The 7,628-nt window shown below is 41.6% G+C and overlaps 1 pseudogene; it reads left to right on the top strand.

Moving 5' to 3' along the window:
- LOC132018585 (CREB-regulated transcription coactivator 2-like) overlaps positions 1-7,628 on the top strand; it is a 19,510-nt pseudogene that overhangs the window by 7,959 nt on the left and 3,923 nt on the right.

The raw sequence follows: 7,628 nt of genomic DNA, 5'->3' as shown, positions 1-7,628 counted from the left end.
GAAAGTAATGTAAAATTAAGCCCCCATAGGAGAGATAATCAGCAGGTTTCTCAGTAGAAACTCTGTAGGCCAGGAGAGAGGAATGACATACTCATAGCATTAACAAATAAATATTGCCAGACAAGAAATCTGTATCCAGGATTTATCTTTCAGACATGAAGGAGAAATAAAGACTTTCCGACACAAAGAACACTTGAGGGAATTCCCCACTACCAGCCCTGCCTCCAAGACATATTGAGCAGAATTTTAATAGTGTAATGAAACAATGATGGTACAGAGACTCTGAGTAAGCTGGCAGACAGAGTGAGAAACTGTAAGCTTATTTTAGAATAAGGCATTAAACACTCAATGAAAACAGCAATGGCTAAAGTTATTAAAAATAACTAGAGCTACTACAGTTGGTAACAAACTATACCAGGAAAAGAGTTTGTGACAGCAAAAATGTAAAAGGGGAGGAGGAAAATGAGAACAGCCATGTAGGCAAATGAAGAAAAGTTGCTAACAGCAGGAGAAGCACCATTTAATCTATGAGACAGTTTATACAAACCTCAGGGTAAGACAAAACAATATCTAGAGCAGAGAGAACCTTAAAAAGGGGCAAACTGAGGGAATCATCATGGAAAACCAGCAAGTGATAAAAGTAGACAGAAACACAAAGAAGAAGAAATAATAAAGATAGAAAACAACCAGAAAAGAAAAGATAAAATGATGATAGTAAGTCCTTACATATCAATAATCACTTAAACATAAGTGGGTTGACTTTACCAATCAAATGACGGAGAGTGCCTTGAGAAATTAAAAACAAGACCCAAGTATGTGATGCTTTCAGAAGGGTCATTTTAGCTGTAAGGACAAACGTAGGTTTATAGTGAAGGAACAGATGTGCATAACCCAAGCGAATGGTACCGAAAAGAAAGAAGGTGTAGCCATGTGTGTATCAGACAAGTTAGAGTTCAAGCCAAAAAGAAGATATAACAGTTGTAAATAGATGTGCCCTCAATACCTGAGTATTGAAATACATTAAACAAATACAGATCTTAAGGGAGAGATAGACAATTATCCAATAACAGCAGGGGACCTCAATACCTGATGGTCCACAGTGGATTTACCATCCAGGTGCAGAATCAGTAAGGAAACAGAGCATAACCACACTTCAGAAAAAAATTACAGACATTTACAGAACATTCTGTCCACCTGCAGAGGAATACATATTCTTCTCATGTATACCTTGAATGTTCTCCAGGATGGATCCCCTGATGGGACACAGAAATCTTATCAAAATTAAGAAGACTGAAACCATATCAGCCAACTTCTGTGACCAAGTTGGTATGAAAGTAAAAAATGAACAAGAGGAAACTGAGTAGACCTAAAAATATGTGGGAGAGAGATGACAAAGTTTTAAACAACTGAAGCCAAATACCTGGTTTTTGGGCTAGTCTTGAAAGCATATGCAGAACAATATTGTCTTAGGTGCATTATTAACTTACATGCACGTCACGTTTTATTCCCTACTAAGGATGTTTACACATTACTTAACCTCATGCATGATCAATCATTTACTTTGCTTTTTACCCCGACTCCCTGTTTACCCACTGATTATAGGAACCTAATGGGGAGTGGAAAGAAACATTTGTCTCAAAATTATCTGACATACCTGATCATTCCAGGTCCTGAATGGGATGCCTTATTTTCCAGAAGAATATAGAGCTCCAGATTGTTTCAAGGCCCACTGTCTCAAAGTTTCCAGGAACACCTCATCCTCCTCTCATACATTCACCTCCTTCCCAAAACAAGTAGTGGCTGTCCCTTCTCCTCCAGAGGGCAATGCAGCTTTGGGAATGATAGCCAGCCTTCTCACTGGGCTTTCCTTGTGATAATGAGGCTTTCTTTGCCTCAACACCCATGTCTCAGACATTGGCTTACTGGGCATTGGGTGCTCAACTAGTCTGAGTTTGGTAACACAATCAATAGGTCAAAGAGGAAATAAAAAGGGAAATAAAATAATGGTCTCCAACAAGTGAAAATGAAAATACAATATATCAAATTTTGTGGGTTGCAGTAAAAGCAGTTCAGAGAGGAAGTTTAGAGCAACAAAAAAATTAGGAAGATCTCAAATAAACAATCTACCTTTACACTTCAACAAACTAGAAAAAGAGGAACAAATTAATCCCCAAGTTAACATGGGAAGAAATACTAAAATCAGAGCAGAAGTAAATGAAATAGAGACCAAAAAAAAACAACCGAAAGGATCCGTGAAACTAAAAGCAGGTTCTAGAAGATGATGAACACAAACTGGCAAAAAGTTAGCTACTCTAAAAAAAAAAAAAGAGAGAGAGAGACATAGTACTGTACGGTGACTAATATAATATAATAAAAAAAGAAGAAATAAAGGAGGGTTATTACAGTCAATAGGACAGGAATATGTAGAATCATGAAAGCTATGAATAATTGCATACCAACAAATTATATATCTAAAAGTTGATATCCAGGATCTATAAAGAACTCCTCAAACTCAACACGCACAAAACAGACAATCATATCAAAAAAAGGCAGAAGATATGAACAGACACTTCTCCAATGCAGACATACAAATCAGACACATGAAAAAATGTTCATCATCACTAACCATCAGGGAGATTCAAATTAAAACCACATTGAGATATCACCTTACACCAGTTAGAATGGTCAAAATTAGCAAGACAGGAAACAACATATGCTGGGGGATGTGGAGAAAGGGGAACCCTCTTCCACTGTTGGTGGGAATGCAAGTTGGTGCATCCTCTTTGGAGAACAGTGTGGAGATTCCTCAAGAAATTAAAAATAGAACTTCCCTATGACCCTGCCATTGTACTCCTGGGTATTTACCCCAAAGATACAGATGGAGTGAAAAGAAGGGCCATCTGTACCCCAATGTTTATAGCAGCAATGGCCACGGTTGCAAAACTATGGAAATAACCAAGATGCCCTTCAACGGACGAATGGATAAGGAAGATGTGGTGCATATACACTGTGGAGTTTTATGCCTCCATCAGAAAGGACGAATACCCAACTTTTTTAGCAACATGGACGGGACTGAAAGAGATTATGCTGAGTGAAATAAGTCAAGCAGAGAGAGTCAATTATCATATGGTTTCACTTATTTGTGGAGCATAACAAATAGCATGGAGGCCATGAGGAAATAGAGAGGAGAAGAGACTTGGGGGAAATTGGAAGGGGAGGTGAACCATGAGAGACTATGGACTCTGAAAAACAATCGGAGGGTTTTGAAGGGGCGGGGGGTGGGAGGTCGGGGTACCAAGTGGTGGGTATTATAGAGGGCACGGATTGCATGGAGCACTGGGTGTGGTGGAAAAATAATGAATACTGTTATGCTGAAAATAAATATAAAATAAATAAATTAAAAAAAAAAGGAAATGGGTACATTCCTAGAAACACACAACTGAACAAGAGTGACTTAGGAAGATGGAGACAATCTGAACAGACCAGTATAGTCATTTGAGAGGCACAGGTGGAGGCTGAAGGTCAGGAAGACGGGCTTGTAGGGGAGGCACAAACACCTGAGAACCTGGGGTTGAGGATCACATGGGGCCTACAGGCCCCCAAATTGCACATGGCATACAAAGGAGCTCTCCTTATGGCCATTCTCTTCCCACTGATAACCAGATTAGCTCTGACCTGGCTGAGTTCCAAGAGGCCTCTCACCTTGCCTCTGTATTCATTGTGGATATCTGGGCACCAGGAACTTGGAACAGCTACAGTGAGATTCCAGAAAAATCTCATCCCTACTCCACTGCTATCCCTTCCAGAAAGAGAGCTCTCCCTTTGGACCTGCCTATTTGTTTCTTCCCCCCAGAGCCCAGCTGGTGGAGGATGTGCCCTGGGACAATATCCCTGCTGAGAAGGGACTGTTCTTTCTACTACCATCTGACTGAATAAGACAAGTACTGACTCTGACTTCACACCAGTATGAGGAACCCTAGCCCTCAGGACACTTAAGCAGGCCCTGCCTCTCCTAGCATCTTGCACAGTCACCATGGAGGTTTTCTGAATGGCAAAGTGCACTCCAAAGCCCCTGTTATTGAAGAAAACTTGTTAGAGGACAAAGAATTGTTGAAGCCATGCCATTCTTGGAAGCTGTTCCTATGTTCGTCCTGATCTTTGTCCTGTGAACTCCCTGGAATTAACAGTTATCTGATGTTAATGAGATCACCACGTGCTCCCTGACCAGCCTGCCAATGTGCCTGCCCTTTCACCAGCCATGAACACAGGAAGCTCCTTACCTGATCTCACCATCTTTCACTTTCCCCTGGCATTTCCCATCCCCCAGGGCCCTGAGGAGACAGCTTACCCCAGCCTGAGTGAGGCTATCAGTACCTCCAAATTAAGACCTAGCATGATCCACCTCAGGATCATTGGGAGCCAGTGCCTGGACCACCTTGGCTTTGATGAGAGAGGACTTTACTCCCTGCTCAGCTACACATCCTGTGGCCTTTCCTGAGCAATCCTAACCCCTAGGTTTCTTGGAGCATTCCCCCATCCCCATATTCGAGGCTCTGATAGCTATCCCTCACTATCAGCCTTCTCCCTCCTCACTCAGTGCTCTGGTTCTCACATTCTCCAATTCCTCCCCCTCTGCTTCTTCTCCTGTGCTGGGTAACCCCCTTACCCAGCTTCTCCCCTTGGAATCCCTTCCTGTCACTACCATGTGCCCCTCAGCTGCTTGAGGTTGCCCAAGGGCCCAGCTGATACCCAAGAGCGGCTGCCCAAAAAGTTTTTGACAACAATGCCACATGCCTTGTCCTGCATCACTCAGGGTGTCCCCCAGATATCAGCACATTGTCCACTGATCAGAGGCTGCCTCCATTCCCATACAGCCCCCCAAATTTGGTTCTGCCCACCCAGATACCTACCCCAAAGCCTCTATAGCATCCAGCGATGTCCTCTCAGACCTGCAGGTGTTTTGACCAGCCTGACCAGCCTGCCAATGTGCCTGCCCAGGGGCTGCCCACCACACTGTGGGACACTATACCCACCCAGCTCAATGGGCATGAGCAAGCATTTTACCATCAGCCAGTGAGGGACTTCAGCCTGGGAAACCTGTTTCCTCACAGCGTGCTTTTTGATGACTGCTGCTCTGATTTGTTTGTCCCCTGGCATGCACACACTCTATCTCAGCAGCAGGAATGGTTTAGCATGGAAGCCCATCAACAAGCCTGGTGTTGGACCCCCCAGCTTTTCTGAGGGGCCTTTATTTTTAGGGGAAAAGGGGCCAGTTAGTGGCTTCCAGGACCCCCATGCCCTCAACCACCAGAGCTTAACCTTCTGTTCCTGCCATGGCTCAGGGCCCAACATCATCCTCGCAGGAGAGTCCTCCCACGTTATTGTAATGAGATTGTGGCAGCCCTGGCTGGAGTGCCTGGCAGATGCTGGCGAGGATGCGGAGAAAGGGGAACCCTCCTATACGGTTAATGGGAATGCAAGCTGGTACAACCACTCTGGGCACAGCATGGAGGTTCCTGAAAAAGTTGAAATAGAGCTACCTTACGATCCAGCAATTGCACTACTGGGTATTTACCCTAAGGATAAAAACATAGTGATCAGAAGGGGCACATAACCCAAATGTTTATAGCAGCAATGTCCCCAATAGCCAAACTATGGAAATAACCTAGATGTCCATCAAGAGACAAATCGATCAAGAAGGTGTGGTATATATACACAATGGAATACTATGCAGTCATCAAAGAAAAATGAAATCTTGCCATTTGCGACAATGTGGTGGAACTAGAGGGTTTTATGCTTAGAGAAATAAGTCAATCAGAGAAAGACAGCTATCATATGATCTCCCAGATATGTGGAAGTGAAGAGGCAACGTGGGGAGTTTGGGGGGGGTAGGGAAAGAATACATGAAACAAGATGGGATTGGGAGGGAGACAAACCATAAGAGATTTTTACTGCCACAAAACAAACTGAGGGTGACTGGGAGTAGGGGGGTAGGAAGGGGGATTGGGGCTATGGACATTGGGGAGGATATGTGATATGGTGAGTGCTGTGAAGTATATCAACCTGGTGATTCGCAGAGCTGTACCCCTGGGGATAATAATACATTATACGTTTATTAAAAAATTTAAAAAAGTTTCTATGGTGAGTGCTGTGAAGTGTGTAAACCTGGTGATTCACAGACCTGTACCCCTGGGGATAAACACATTATATGTTTATTTAAAAATTAAAAACAATTAAAAAACAATTAAAAATTAAAAACAAAACAAAAACCCCAAAATGCCCAAAAGGAAACCTCGTGGTCAAATGACGTCACTAGTGAATTCTAGCGAACATGCAGTGGAAAATTAATATCAATACTCCTCAAACTCTTCCGGAATGTTAAGGAGGAGGCAACAATTTCAAATTCATTCTACAACGGCAGTATTATTTTGATAGCAAACCAGATAAGGACACTACCATAAGAAAAAAGCAATAAACCAGAATCCTTGATGAATATAGATGGAAAAATTCTCAGCAAAGTGTTATCAAACTGAGTTCACACATGAAAAAAATTAGACACCATGGCTAAATGGGATTTATCTGTGGGATGCAAGCATAGTTGAACCTACAAAGATCAATAAGTGTAATTCAATACACCAAGAAAATGAAAGGCAAAAATCACATGATCGTCTCAAAAGTTGCTCAAAGAAATTAGACAAAATATACCATTCTTTTATGATAAAACTCTTAATAGATTGGATATAGAAGGAGCATACCTCTACATATAAAGGCCACCTACAGGAAACCCACAGCAAACCTCCCACTCAATGAAGAAAAATTGAAAGCATTTCCTCTAAGAATAGGAACATAACAAGGAAGGACAGTGTCACCACCTCTACTCAATATAGTAGTGGAAGTCCTAGCTAGAACAATTAGGCAAGAGAAAGAAAGAAAATCCTTTGACATCAGGAAGGAAGAAGTGAAAACGTCACTCTTTGCAAATATTATCTTACATACAGAAAAATTTGAAGAGTCAATTAAAAAAAATCTGTTGAAAGTAATCAATGATTCAATAAAGTGACATATTACAAATTGACTTACAAAAATCAGTGGCATCCTTGTACGCTGACAGTGAAACATCAGAAAATGAAAACAGCATCAAAAACAACAACATAGGAATATAAGAAACCAGGGAAGTGAAGGACCTTTACAATGAAAACTATAAGACTTTCCTGAAAGAAGTTGGAGACACAAACAAATGGAAACACATCCCATGTTTATGATTTGAAGAATTAATACTGTTGAAATGACCATATTACACAAAGCCATTACAGAGTCAATGTGATCTCAATCAAAATTAGAAGAAATCATTCTGAAATTTGTGTGGAAGCATAGGAGACTAAAAAACCAAAGCAATCCTGCAAAAAGAGAGCAAAGCTGGAGGTAGCACATTTCTTCATTTCAAACCATACCTCAAAGCCATAGTAACAGAATCCAATGTGGTAATGGCAAAAAAAGCAACCTATGCACCAATAGAACAGAATAGAGAGCCCAGAATTAAATACCAACACATGTGGTCAACCAATAATAGGTAAGGAAGCCAAGAAGACTGAATAAAAAGTATAGTCCCTTCAAGAAATGGTGCTGGG

The sequence above is a fragment of the Mustela nigripes genome, chromosome 5 (assembly GCF_022355385.1).
Source record: "Mustela nigripes isolate SB6536 chromosome 5, MUSNIG.SB6536, whole genome shotgun sequence".
NCBI classification, from domain to species: domain Eukaryota; kingdom Metazoa; phylum Chordata; class Mammalia; order Carnivora; family Mustelidae; genus Mustela; species Mustela nigripes.
This window is presented reverse-complemented; position numbering and strand designations above follow the sequence as displayed.